This window comes from Salmo salar, chromosome ssa03, assembly GCF_905237065.1.
Source record: "Salmo salar chromosome ssa03, Ssal_v3.1, whole genome shotgun sequence".
Taxonomy (NCBI): domain Eukaryota; kingdom Metazoa; phylum Chordata; class Actinopteri; order Salmoniformes; family Salmonidae; genus Salmo; species Salmo salar.
Genome location: NC_059444.1, coordinates 93330009 through 93345077, shown reverse-complemented (window position 1 = coordinate 93345077; position 15069 = coordinate 93330009). Strand labels below are relative to the sequence as shown.

General features: G+C 45.7%; 1 protein-coding gene across 3 annotated transcripts in view; it reads right to left on the bottom strand.

Moving 5' to 3' along the window:
- Positions 1-15069, bottom strand: part of LOC106602019 (glucagon receptor) — a 273403-nt gene that overhangs the window by 66750 nt on the left and 191584 nt on the right. The window contains exon 1 of one of the 3 annotated variants that reach the window (XM_045715818.1): positions 11505-11650. The exons of the other annotated variants lie outside the window; for them this stretch is intronic. The gene's annotated coding sequence lies outside the window, so the exon portion shown is untranslated. Of the gene's footprint in view, positions 1-11504; positions 11651-15069 lie in introns of those variants that run through there. 3 annotated transcript variants of the gene reach the window in all.

Sequence of the window (15069 nt, the reverse complement as noted above, 5' to 3'; positions counted from 1 at the left end):
GAGTCACACACAAGAGAACACAGCACAGTGTTGAGTCACACACAAGGGAACACAGCACAGTGTTGAGTCACACACAAGGGAACACAGCACAGTGTTGAGTCAAACACAGGGAACACAGCACAGTGTTGAGTCACACACAAGGGAACACAGCACAGTGTTTAGTCACACACAAGGGAACACATCACATTGTTGAGTCAAACACAGGGAACACAGCACAGTGTTGAGTCACACACAAGGGAACACAGCACAGTGTTGAGTCACACACAAGAGAACACATCACAGTGTTGAGTCACACACAAGGGAACACAGCACAGTGTTGAGTCACACAGAAGGGAAAACAGCACAGTGTTGAGTCACACACAAGGGAACACAGCACAGTGTTGAGTCACACACATGGAACACAGCACAGTGTTGAGTCAAACACAGGGAACACAGCACAGTGTTGAGTCAAACACAAGGGAACACATCACAGTTTTGAGTCACACACATGGAACACAGCACAGTGTTGAGTCAAACACAAGGGAACACATCAGTGTTGAGTCACACACATGGAACACATCACAGTGTTGAGTCACACACAAGGGAACAGAGCACAGTGTTGAGTGAAACACAGGGAACACAGCAGTGTTGAGTCAAACACAAGGGAACACAGCACAGTGTTGAGTCAAACACTGGGAACACAGGACAGTGTTGAGTCACACACAGGGGACACAGCACAGTGTTGAGTCACACACAAGGGAACACAGCACAGTGTTGAGTCAAACACAGGGAACACAGCACAGTGTTGAGTCACACACATGGAACACAGCAGTGTTGAGTCAAACACAGGGAACACATCACATTGTTGAGTCACACACATGGAACACAGCACAGTGTTGAGTCAAACACAGGGAACACATCAAATTGTTGAGTCACACACAAGGGAACACAGCACAGTGTTGAGTCACACATAAGGGAACACATCACAGTGTTGAGTCACACACATGGAACACAGCACAGTGTTGAGTCAAACACAAGGGAACACATCACAGTGTTGAGTCACACACAAGGGAACACATCACATTGTTGAGTCACACACAAGGGAACACAGCACAGTGTTGAGTCACACACAAGGGAACACAGCACATTGTTGAGTCACACACAAGGGAACACAGCACAGTGTTGAGTCACACACAAGGGAACACAGCACAGTGTTTAGTCACACACAAGGGAACACATCACATTGTTGAGTCAAACACAGGGAACACAGCACAGTGTTGAGTCACACACAAGGGAACACAGCACAGTGTTGAGTCACACACAAGGGAAAACAGCACAGTGTTGAGTCACACACAAGGGAACACATCACAGTGTTGAGTCACACACAAGGGAACACAGCACAGTGTTGAGTCACACAGAAGGGAACACAGCACAGTGTTGAGTCACACACAAGGGAACACAGCACAGTGTTGAGTCACACACATGGCACACAGCACAGTGTTGAGTCAAACACAGGGAACACAGGACAGTGTTGAGTCACACATACGGAACACAGCACAGTGTTGAGTCAAACACAGGGAACACATCACATTGTTGAGTCACACACATGGAACACAGCACAGTGTTGAGTCAAACACAGGGAACACATCAAATTGTTGAGTCACACACAAGGGAACACAGCACAGTGTTGAGTCACACACATGGAACACAGCACAGTGTTGAGTCACACACAGGGAACACAGCACAGTGTTGAGTCACACACAAGGGAACACAGCACAGTGTTGAGTCACACACATGGAACATAGCACAGTGTTGAGTCAAACACAGGGAACACAGCACAGTGTTGAGTCAAACACAAGGGAACACATCACAGTGTTGAGTCACACACATGGAACACAGCACAGTGTTGAGTCAAACACAGGGAACACAGCAGTGTTGAGTCAAACACAAGGGAACACAGCACAGTGTTGAGTCACACACATGGAACACAGCACAGTGTTGAGTCAAACACAGGGAACACAGGACAGTGTTGAGTCACACACAGGGAACACAGCACAGTGTTGAGTCACACACAAAGGAACACAGCACAGTGTTGAGTCAAACACAGGGAACACAGCACAGTGTTGAGTCACACACATGGAACACAGCAGTGTTGAGTCAAACACAGGGAACACATCACATTGTTGAGTCACACACATGGAACACAGCACAGTGTTGAGTCAAACACATGGAACACAGCACAGTGTTGAGTCACACACAAGGGAACACAGCACAGTGTTGAGTCACACAGAAGGGAACACAGCACAGTGTTGAGTCACACACAAGGGAACACAGCACAGTGTTGAGTCACACACATGGAACACAGCACAGTGTTGAGTCAAATACAGGGAACACAGCACAGTGTTGAGTCAAAAACAAGGGAACACATCACAGTGTTGAGTCACACACATGGAACACAGCACAGTGTTGAGTCAAACACAAGGGAACACATCACAGTGTTGAGTGAAACACAAGGGAGCACATCACATTGTTGAGTCACACACAAGGGAACACAGCACAGTGTTGAGTCACACACAAGGGAACACAGCACAGTGTTGAGTCACACACAAGGGAACACAGCACAGTGTTGAGTCAAACACAGGGAACACAGCACAGTGTTGAGTCACACACAAGGGAACACAGCACAGTGTTTAGTCACACAGAAGGGAAAACAGCACAGTGTTGAGTCACACACAAGGGAGCACATCACATTGTTGAGTCACACACAAGGGAACACAGCACAGTGTTGAGTCACACACAAGGGAACACAGCACAGTGTTGAGTCACACACAAGGGAACACAGCACAGTGTTGAGTCAAACACAGGGAACACAGCACAGTGTTGAGTCACACACAAGGGAACACAGCACAGTGTTGAGTCACACAGAAGGGAAAACAGCACAGTGTTGAGTCACACACAAGGGAACACAGCACAGTGTTGAGTCACACACATGGAACACAGCACAGTGTTGAGTCAAACACAGGGAACACAGCACAGTGTTGAGTCAAACACAAGGGAACACATCACAGTTTTGAGTCACACACATGGAACACAGCACAGTGTTGAGTCAAACACAAGGGAACACATCAGTGTTGAGTCACACACATGGAACACATCACAGTGTTGAGTCACACACAAGGGAACAGAGCACAGTGTTGAGTCAAACACAGGGAACACAGCAGTGTTGAGTCAAACACAAGGGAACACAGCACAGTGTTGAGTCACACACATGGAACACAGCACAGTGTTGAGTCAAACACTGGGAACACAGGACAGTGTTGAGTCACACACAGGGGACACAGCACAGTGTTGAGTCACACACAAGGGAACACAGCACAGTGTTGAGTCAAACACAGGGAACACAGCACAGTGTTGAGTCACACACATGGAACACAGCAGTGTTGAGTCAAACACAGGGAACACATCACATTGTTGAGTCACACACTGGGAACACAGGACAGTGTTGAGTCACACACAGGGGACACAGCACAGTGTTGAGTCACACACATGGAACACAGCACAGTGTTGAGTCAAACACAGGGAACACAGGACAGTGTTGAGTCACACACAGGGGACACAGCACAGTGTTGAGTCACACACAAGGGAACACAGCACAGTGTTGAGTCAAACACAGGGAACACAGCACAGTGTTGAGTCACACACATGGAACACAGCAGTGTTGAGTCAAACACAGGGAACACATCACAGTGTTGAGTCAAACACTGGGAACACAGGACAGTGTTGAGTCACACACAGGGGACACAGCACAGTGTTGAGTCACACACAAGGGAACACAGCACAGTGTTGAGTCAAACACAGGGAACACAGCACAGTGTTGAGTCACACACATGGAACACAGCAGTGTTGAGTCAAACACAGGGAACACATCACATTGTTGAGTCACACACATGGAACACAGCACAGTGTTGAGTCAAACACAGGGAACACATCAAATTGTTGAGTCACACACAAGGGAACACAGCACAGTGTTGAGTCACACATAAGGGAACACATCACAGTGTTGAGTCACACACATGGAACACAGCACAGTGTTGAGTCAAACACAAGGGAACACATCACAGTGTTGAGTCACACACAAGGGAACACATCACATTGTTGAGTCACACACAAGGGAACACAGCACAGTGTTGAGTCACACACAAGGGAACACAGCACATTGTTGAGTCACACACAAGGGAACACAGCACAGTGTTGAGTCACACACAAGGGAACACAGCACAGTGTTTAGTCACACACAAGGGAACACATCACATTGTTGAGTCAAACACAGGGAACACAGCACAGTGTTGAGTCACACACAAGGGAACACAGCACAGTGTTGAGTCACACACAAGGGAAAACAGCACAGTGTTGAGTCACACACAAGGGAACACATCACAGTGTTGAGTCACACACAAGGGAACACAGCACAGTGTTGAGTCACACAGAAGGGAACACAGCACAGTGTTGAGTCACACACAAGGGAACACAGCACAGTGTTGAGTCACACACATGGCACACAGCACAGTGTTGAGTCAAACACAGGGAACACAGGACAGTGTTGAGTCACACATACGGAACACAGCACAGTGTTGAGTCACACACAAGGGAACACAGCACAGTGTTGAGTCAAACACAGGGAACACAGCACAGTGTTGAGTCACACACATGGAACACAGCAGTGTTGAGTCAAACACAGGGAACACATCACATTGTTGAGTCACACACATGGAACACAGCACAGTGTTGAGTCAAACACAGGGAACACATCAAATTGTTGAGTCACACACAAGGGAACACAGCACAGTGTTGAGTCACACACATGGAACACAGCACAGTGTTGAGTCACACACAGGGAACACAGCACAGTGTTGAGTCACACACAAGGGAACACATCACAGTGTTGAGTCACACACATGGAACACAGCACAGTGTTGAGTCAAACACAGGGAACACAGCAGTGTTGAGTCAAACACAAGGGAACACAGCACAGTGTTGAGTCACACACATGGAACACAGCACAGTGTTGAGTCAAACACAGGGAACACAGGACAGTGTTGAGTCACACACAGGGAACACAGCACAGTGTTGAGTCACACACAAAGGAACACAGCACAGTGTTGAGTCAAACACAGGGAACACAGCACAGTGTTGAGTCACACACATGGAACACAGCAGTGTTGAGTCAAACACAGGGAACACATCACATTGTTGAGTCACACACATGGAACACAGCACAGTGTTGAGTCAAACACAGGGAACACAGCACAGTGTTGAGTCACACACAAGGGAACACAGCACAGTGTTGAGTCACACAGAAGGGAACACAGCACAGTGTTGAGTCACACACAAGGGAACACAGCACAGTGTTGAGTCACACACATGGAACACAGCACAGTGTTGAGTCAAATACAGGGAACACAGCACAGTGTTGAGTCAAAAACAAGGGAACACATCACAGTGTTGAGTCACACACATGGAACACAGCACAGTGTTGAGTCAAACACAAGGGAACACATCACAGTGTTGAGTGACACACAAGGGAGCACATCACATTGTTGAGTCACACACAAGGGAACACAGCACAGTGTTGAGTCACACACAAGGGAACACAGCACAGTGTTGAGTCACACACAAGGGAACAGAGCACAGTGTTGAGTCAAACACAGGGAACACAGCAGTGTTGAGTCAAACACAAGGGAACACAGCACAGTGTTGAGTCACACACATGGAACACAGCACAGTGTTGAGTCAAACACTGGGAACACAGGACAGTGTTGAGTCACACACAGGGGACACAGCACAGTGTTGAGTCACACACAAGGGAACACAGCACAGTGTTTAGTCAAACACAGGGAACACAGCACAGTGTTGAGTCACACACATGGAACACAGCAGTGTTGAGTCAAACACAGGGAACACATCACATTGTTGAGTCACACACTGGGAACACAGGACAGTGTTGAGTCACACACAGGGGACACAGCACAGTGTTGAGTCACACACATGGAACACAGCACAGTGTTGAGTCAAACACAGGGAACACAGGACAGTGTTGAGTCACACACAGGGGACACAGCACAGTGTTGAGTCACACACAAGGGAACACAGCACAGTGTTGAGTCAAACACAGGGAACACAGCACAGTGTTGAGTCACACACATGGAACACAGCAGTGTTGAGTCAAACACAGGGAACACATCACAGTGTTGAGTCAAACACTGGGAACACAGGACAGTGTTGAGTCACACACAGGGGACACAGCACAGTGTTGAGTCACACACAAGGGAACACAGCACAGTGTTGAGTCAAACACAGGGAACACAGCACAGTGTTGAGTCACACACATGGAACACAGCAGTGTTGAGTCAAACACAGGGAACACATCACATTGTTGAGTCACACACATGGAACACAGCACAGTGTTGAGTCAAACACAGGGAACACATCAAATTGTTGAGTCACACACAAGGGAACACAGCACAGTGTTGAGTCACACATAAGGGAACACATCACAGTGTTGAGTCACACACATGGAACACAGCACAGTGTTGAGTCAAACACAAGGGAACACATCACAGTGTTGAGTCACACACAAGGGAACACATCACATTGTTGAGTCACACACAAGGGAACACAGCACAGTGTTGAGTCACACACAAGGGAACACAGCACATTGTTGAGTCACACACAAGGGAACACAGCACAGTGTTGAGTCACACACAAGGGAACACAGCACAGTGTTTAGTCACACACAAGGGAACACATCACATTGTTGAGTCAAACACAGGGAACACAGCACAGTGTTGAGTCACACACAAGGGAACACAGCACAGTGTTGAGTCACACACAAGGGAAAACAGCACAGTGTTGAGTCACACACAAGGGAACACATCACAGTGTTGAGTCACACACAAGGGAACACAGCACAGTGTTGAGTCACACAGAAGGGAACACAGCACAGTGTTGAGTCACACACAAGGGAACACAGCACAGTGTTGAGTCACACACATGGCACACAGCACAGTGTTGAGTCAAACACAGGGAACACAGGACAGTGTTGAGTCACACATACGGAACACAGCACAGTGTTGAGTCACACACAAGGGAACACAGCACAGTGTTGAGTCAAACACAGGGAACACAGCACAGTGTTGAGTCACACACATGGAACACAGCAGTGTTGAGTCAAACACAGGGAACACATCACATTGTTGAGTCACACACATGGAACACAGCACAGTGTTGAGTCAAACACAGGGAACACATCAAATTGTTGAGTCACACACAAGGGAACACAGCACAGTGTTGAGTCACACACATGGAACACAGCACAGTGTTGAGTCACACACAGGGAACACAGCACAGTGTTGAGTCACACACAAGGGAACACATCACAGTGTTGAGTCACACACATGGAACACAGCACAGTGTTGAGTCAAACACAGGGAACACAGCAGTGTTGAGTCAAACACAAGGGAACACAGCACAGTGTTGAGTCACACACATGGAACACAGCACAGTGTTGAGTCAAACACAGGGAACACAGGACAGTGTTGAGTCACACACAGGGAACACAGCACAGTGTTGAGTCACACACAAAGGAACACAGCACAGTGTTGAGTCAAACACAGGGAACACAGCACAGTGTTGAGTCACACACATGGAACACAGCAGTGTTGAGTCAAACACAGGGAACACATCACATTGTTGAGTCACACACATGGAACACAGCACAGTGTTGAGTCAAACACAGGGAACACAGCACAGTGTTGAGTCACACACAAGGGAACACAGCACAGTGTTGAGTCACACAGAAGGGAACACAGCACAGTGTTGAGTCACACACAAGGGAACACAGCACAGTGTTGAGTCACACACATGGAACACAGCACAGTGTTGAGTCAAATACAGGGAACACAGCACAGTGTTGAGTCAAAAACAAGGGAACACATCACAGTGTTGAGTCACACACATGGAACACAGCACAGTGTTGAGTCAAACACAAGGGAACACATCACAGTGTTGAGTGACACACAAGGGAGCACATCACATTGTTGAGTCACACACAAGGGAACACAGCACAGTGTTGAGTCACACACAAGGGAACACAGCACAGTGTTGAGTCACACACAAGGGAACACAGCACAGTGTTGAGTCAAACACAGGGAACACAGCACAGTGTTGAGTCACACACAAGGGAACACAGCACAGTGTTTAGTCACACACAAGGGAACACATCACATTGTTGAGTCAAACACAGGGAACACAGCACAGTGTTGAGTCACACACAAGGGAACACAGCACAGTGTTGAGTCACACACAAGAGAACACATCACAGTGTTGAGTCACACACAAGGGAACACAGCACAGTGTTGAGTCACACAGAAGGGAAAACAGCACAGTGTTGAGTCACACACAAGGGAACACAGCACAGTGTTGAGTCACACACATGGAACACAGCACAGTGTTGAGTCAAACACAGGGAACACAGCACAGTGTTGAGTCAAACACAAGGGAACACATCACAGTTTTGAGTCACACACATGGAACACAGCACAGTGTTGAGTCAAACACAAGGGAACACATCAGTGTTGAGTCACACACATGGAACACATCACAGTGTTGAGTCACACACAAGGGAACAGAGCACAGTGTTGAGTCAAACACAGGGAACACAGCAGTGTTGAGTCAAACACAAGGGAACACAGCACAGTGTTGAGTCACACACATGGAACACAGCACAGTGTTGAGTCAAACACAGGGAACACAGGACAGTGTTGAGTCACACACAGGGGACACAGCACAGTGTTGAGTCACACACAAGGGAACACAGCACAGTGTTGAGTCAAACACAGGGAACACAGCACAGTGTTGAGTCACACACATGGAACACAGCAGTGTTGAGTCAAACACAGGGAACACATCACAGTGTTGAGTCACACACATGGAACACAGCACAGTGTTGAGTCAAACACAAGGGAACACATCACAGTGTTGAGTCACACACAAGGGAACACATCACATTGTTGAGTCACACACAAGGGAACACAGCACAGTGTTGAGTCACACACAAGGGAACACAGCACATTGTTGAGTCAAACACAGGGAACACAGCACAGTGTTGAGTCACACACAAGGGAACACAGCACAGTGTTGAGTCACACACAAGAGAACACATCACAGTGTTGAGTCACACACAAGGGAACACAGCACAGTGTTGAGTCACACAGAAGGGAAAACAGCACAGTGTTGAGTCACACACAAGGGAACACAGCACAGTGTTGAGTCACACACATGGAACACAGCACAGTGTTGAGTCAAACACAGGGAACACAGCACAGTGTTGAGTCAAACACAAGGGAACACATCACAGTTTTGAGTCACACACATGGAACACAGCACAGTGTTGAGTCAAACACAAGGGAACACATCAGTGTTGAGTCACACACATGGAACACATCACAGTGTTGAGTCACACACAAGGGAACAGAGCACAGTGTTGAGTCAAACACAGGGAACACAGCAGTGTTGAGTCAAACACAAGGGAACACAGCACAGTGTTGAGTCACACACATGGAACACAGCACAGTGTTGAGTCAAACACAGGGAACACAGGACAGTGTTGAGTCACACACAGGGGACACAGCACAGTGTTGAGTCACACACAAGGGAACACAGCACAGTGTTGAGTCAAACACAGGGAACACAGCACAGTGTTGAGTCACACACATGGAACACAGCAGTGTTGAGTCAAACACAGGGAACACATCACATTGTTGAGTCACACACATGGAACACAGGACAGTGTTGAGTCAAACACAGGGAACACATCAAATTGTTGAGTCACACACAAGGGAACACAGCACAGTGTTGAGTCACACATAAGGGAACACATCACAGTGTTGAGTCACACACATGGAACACAGCACAGTGTTGAGTCAAACACAAGGGAACACATCACAGTGTTGAGTCACACACAAGGGAACACATCACATTGTTGAGTCACACACAAGGGAACACAGCACAGTGTTGAGTCACACACAAGGGAACACAGCACATTGTTGAGTCACACACAAGGGAACACAGCACAGTGTTGAGTCACACACAAGGGAACACAGCACAGTGTTTAGTCACACACAAGGGAACACATCACATTGTTGAGTCAAACACAGGGAACACAGCACAGTGTTGAGTCACACACAAGGGAACACAGCACAGTGTTGAGTCACACACAAGGGAACACAGCACAGTGTTGAGTCACACACAAGGGAACACATCACAGTGTTGAGTCACACACAAGGGAACACAGCACAGTGTTGAGTCACACACAGGGAACACAGCACAGTGTTGAGTCACACACAGGGAACACAGCACAGTGTTGAGTCACACACATGGAACACAGCACAGTGTTGAGTCAAACACAAGGGAACACAGCACAGTGTTGAGTCACACACATGGAACACAGCACAGTGTTGAGTCAAACACAGGGAACACATCAAATTGTTGAGTCACACACAAGGGAACACAGCACAGTGTTGAGTCACACACATGGAACACAGCACAGTGTTGAGTCACACACAGGGAACACAGCACAGTGTTGAGTAACACACAGGGAACACAGCACAGTGTTGAGTCACACACAGGGAACACAGCACAGTGTTGAGTCAAACACAAGGGAACACAGCACAGTGTTGAGTCACACACATGGAACACAGCACAGTGTTGAGTCAAACACAGGGAACACATCAAATTGTTGAGTCACACACAAGGGAACACAGCACAGTGTTGAGTCACACACATGGAACACAGCACAGTGTTGAGTCACACACAGGGAACACAGCACAGTGTTGAGTAACACACAGGGAACACAGCACAGTGTTGAGTCACACACAGGGAACACAGCACAGTGTTGAGTCACACACATGGAACACAGCACAGTGTTGAGTCAAACATCGGAACACATCACATTGTTGAGTCACACACATGGAACACAGCACAGTGTTGAGTCAAACACAGGGAACACATCAAATTGTTGAGTCACACACAAGGGAACACAGCACAGTGTTGAGTCACACACATAGAACACAGCACAGTGTGGAGTCACACACAGGGAAGACAGCACAGTTTTGAGTCAAACACAGGGAACACAGCACAGTGTTGAAATGACAACAACAACTTAACATCTGATGTGAAGCCTGATGGTTAATGAATACAACTTAATATCTGATGTGAACCCTGATGGTTAATGAATACAACTTAATATCTGATGTGAACCCTGATGGATAATGAATACATGTGAAAGTCATGCTTCTGATCTGATCATTCATTAATTCATTCTGATAAATCCCAATGGTTTCCCACTGTTAATCCCACGGCATATGTGTGAAATCTCACTCACATAATACGCACAGTAACCGTGTCAGTCGCAGGACAAACCCATCAGCACCATATTGAGAGTGGCACAGTACCATACCAGAGCTTACCAGAGAGTTGTATCAGACCAGACCACATGTCGTAGTGTAGTCGGGGGCAGCAGACAGGTGTCCATGCAGCATGAGCACCGTGAGCAGCGTGAGGCTAACTGAGAGCATGGTGTTAACTCACCTAGCCATGGCTTGAGGCTAGAGAAACGTCACTGCTATACGAAGTTTCCCTGCACTACGAAGACACGCACGCAGGCACACACACACACACACACACACACACACACACACACACACACACACACACACACACACACACACACACACACACACACACACACACACACACACACACACACACACACACACACACACACACACACACACACACACACACACACTCTAATGAACAACCCACTTGTTGTATAATCAAACCGACACACACATAACAATTGAATGGAAACAAACAGGAAAGGCACTTGTCCATTTATCATGTATTATGGACAAGTGGCTCTTTCTAATTTTACAACATACTACCCTACTTAAAGCACTTTCTGTAACCCCAGCACCAAGTAGGTACAATGATTAACCAGAGAGACAGACTGCTCTGGAGTAAGCCTGTCCTTATAGAGAGAGACAGAAAGAGAGAGAAAAAGAGAGAGGGTGTGTGTGTGTGTGTGTGTGCGTGCGTGCGTGCGTGCGTGTGTCTGTGTGTGTGTGTGTGTGTGTGTAAGGAGAGATAGTAAAAGTGAGAGGGAGAGAGAGAGAGAGAGAGAGACAGCAGGAGATTGAGAGACCAATAAGGTCAGAGATTACACAAACCTCTGGTTAGAGAAAAACAACCTGTCAAAACTCATAAGCCACAGGACAGTGGTCTCAGTCAATCCGCCACAGAGGACAACTGTCCAGTAGCAGCTAAAGCACAGCAGCCGTCTCAACGGTGTTCCTGCTACTTTAGTGTTCCTACTGCAGCTAAGACTAGACCTAACTTTTCCAAATTGGTTTTGTCAAAGCATTCTCAAAATGTTTATCTGATAACGGAGTAACATTCTTCTAAGGGGGCTTTCACATATCCCTTTATGATCCAGAACCTGGACCGTTTGATGCTCTGATCCACACTATAAAACATGTGTGAAACACTAACAAACCCTGGCTGAAACTAATAGTGGACCTGTGTGAGTGAGTATCCAGGTCCAAGGTCCGGAACCAGAGTACCAGGTGTTGTGACGCAGCAGTGGGAGTTGCGTGGAGCTTTTTGTTTGCCAGTTGTGAACAAGCTTGATCACTAGCTTCATGTAGAAGTCAGTACAACTATCACTATAATTATCTGGTTGTATTTATTCTGTAGTAACTACATACTGGATAATTATCTGGATGTATTTATTCTGTAGTAACTACATACTGGATAATTATCTGGCTGTATTTATTCTGTAGTAACTACATACTGGATAATTATCTGGCTGTATTTATTCTGTAGTAACTACATACTGGATAATTATCTGGATGTATTTATTCTGTAGTAACTACATCCTGGATAATTATCTGGCTGTATTTATTCTATAGTAACTACATACTGGATAATTATCTGGATGTATTTATTCTGTAGTAACTACATACTGGATAATTATCTGGATGTATTTATTCTGTAGTAAGTACACACTGGATAATTATCTGGATGTATTTATTCTGTAGTAACTACATACTGGATAATTATCTGGATGTATTTATTCTGTAGTAAGTACACACTGGATAATTAGCTGGATGTATTTATTCTGTAGTAACTACATACTGGATAATTAGCTAGCTGTATTTATTCTGTAGTAACTTGTCGTGGACGAATCAGAATTAGTTGGGTAACATAGATAATTAAGATGTTTTATTAGTATAATATGCTTATTTGAGGTACTTGTCATTAGAAAGTGTCCATTGGACTCTGGTGTCTTTTCAGTTGCATGTCTACCTTAGCTGGGGCTCAGACACTTGGGGCCCAGAGAGGGGAGAGGTCAGACTTGTCATCATGGGAATGTGTCTTTACCTATTTCTTAAACCATGTGAAGGGATGGCGTGATTAATGGGGAACCAATGACTTGTCTCCACAATGTCTGTGAGCAAGTCACACCCTCCTTTTCCTTATTGTGGGGAGGTTTATGGCAGTGTCTGGGACCATGGTCTCTTAGATCTCACACTTATCCTGTGATAATATATGGCCTAGAGGCTCACTCCCCCCAGTGAGCCTGTCCAGGAGTGGGGTCAAGAGGGGGTTATTGGAATAAGGACCTAGTTCTGAGAAATGTCTGTGTGACTGTCTAAGTGACCCTCAGAGGTGGTGAATTCCAATTATTTTAAATGTGCTAGCCAGGTATGCCCTGGGTTACTCTGTGTGAGTATTTTGTTAAAGTTACCACTAGGTAATCTTTGTAGGAGCGTTCTGTGTGAGCGTGAGTAGGTTTACTCTGTGTGAGTAACCTTTCAATTATGTTCTGATGTTCTGTGTGAGTATCGGGCCAATCCTGTGTGGGTGATCCTTAAAGTTCTGTGTGAGTACCTAAAAGTTTCTAACGTTTTATATGGATTCTGTGAAAATATGATAAATTGTATGTGTGTGTATAATTGATTACTAGAGATTTGATAAAGTAATGCTGAGAATATAATTAGATACAATTTAAACCAACCATTCGTAGACGTATGTAGGTTTTGAGTTGGTATCTTTAATGGATAATTTAATAAAGATGAGGTTTTAAGCATTATTAAACTGTCTACAATGTTTGGGAAATTGTGCTCTAGAAACTGATTGGCGTGTGTCCGCTTTTGGTTATCTTACCCTAACGATGTAACTATAAATGCTTATTGTATTATCCCCGTCTGGGTACAACAGTTGAAATAAAAACTGCCCTTAAGGTCTGAAACTGTTTTATTTTGTCCTCTCAGTATGAGAGGAGTTGCTGGATTTATTGAATAAACCGTTTTCCATAAAGTTAGAGCGAATTAAGATGGAATCTCGACGTAATTGAGAAAGTCGGACAAAGCCTAGGGTATCCATCAAACTAATTATCATTGGCTGATATGATGAAGTAAAGTCATTGAAATACGATGAGAAAACATAATCTACTTTTATTAAAAGGCGCAAGATCTGTTTCTTAGTCTATGAATGTTGATTTTACTCTTTGACTGCTAATCTATTCATTTGGCATGTGAGAATCATCGCTGGTGTAAATCTTGGATTTTTTTAAGAGGGCTATTTTCTGGGAATTGTCTAGGTAATATGTGCCTAATTTTACGACGACAGACCATTGTGAATGGGTTTATTTGCTGGAAGTCTTGTTCAATTAAATAGCATTGGTGGTACAGGGGTAGAATTCTCACCTGCCACGTCGAAGGCCAGAGTTCGTATCCTAGCCCATGCACCAGGGGATTAGATGATAATTCTACTATTGATATGTGTTGCCTGGAGAGATACGGTTGCTAGCGTTTGTTTAATAAATAAATGTAACGTTTTGATAGCTTGATTAGTTTAAATTGAAAGACTAATTCATTAGAAAATAATAGCGAGGGAATTTTGATATAATACGTTGTCTGTTGCTGGAACTGACATACAGAGAAAGAGTTGAATGAAGTTATTTTTATA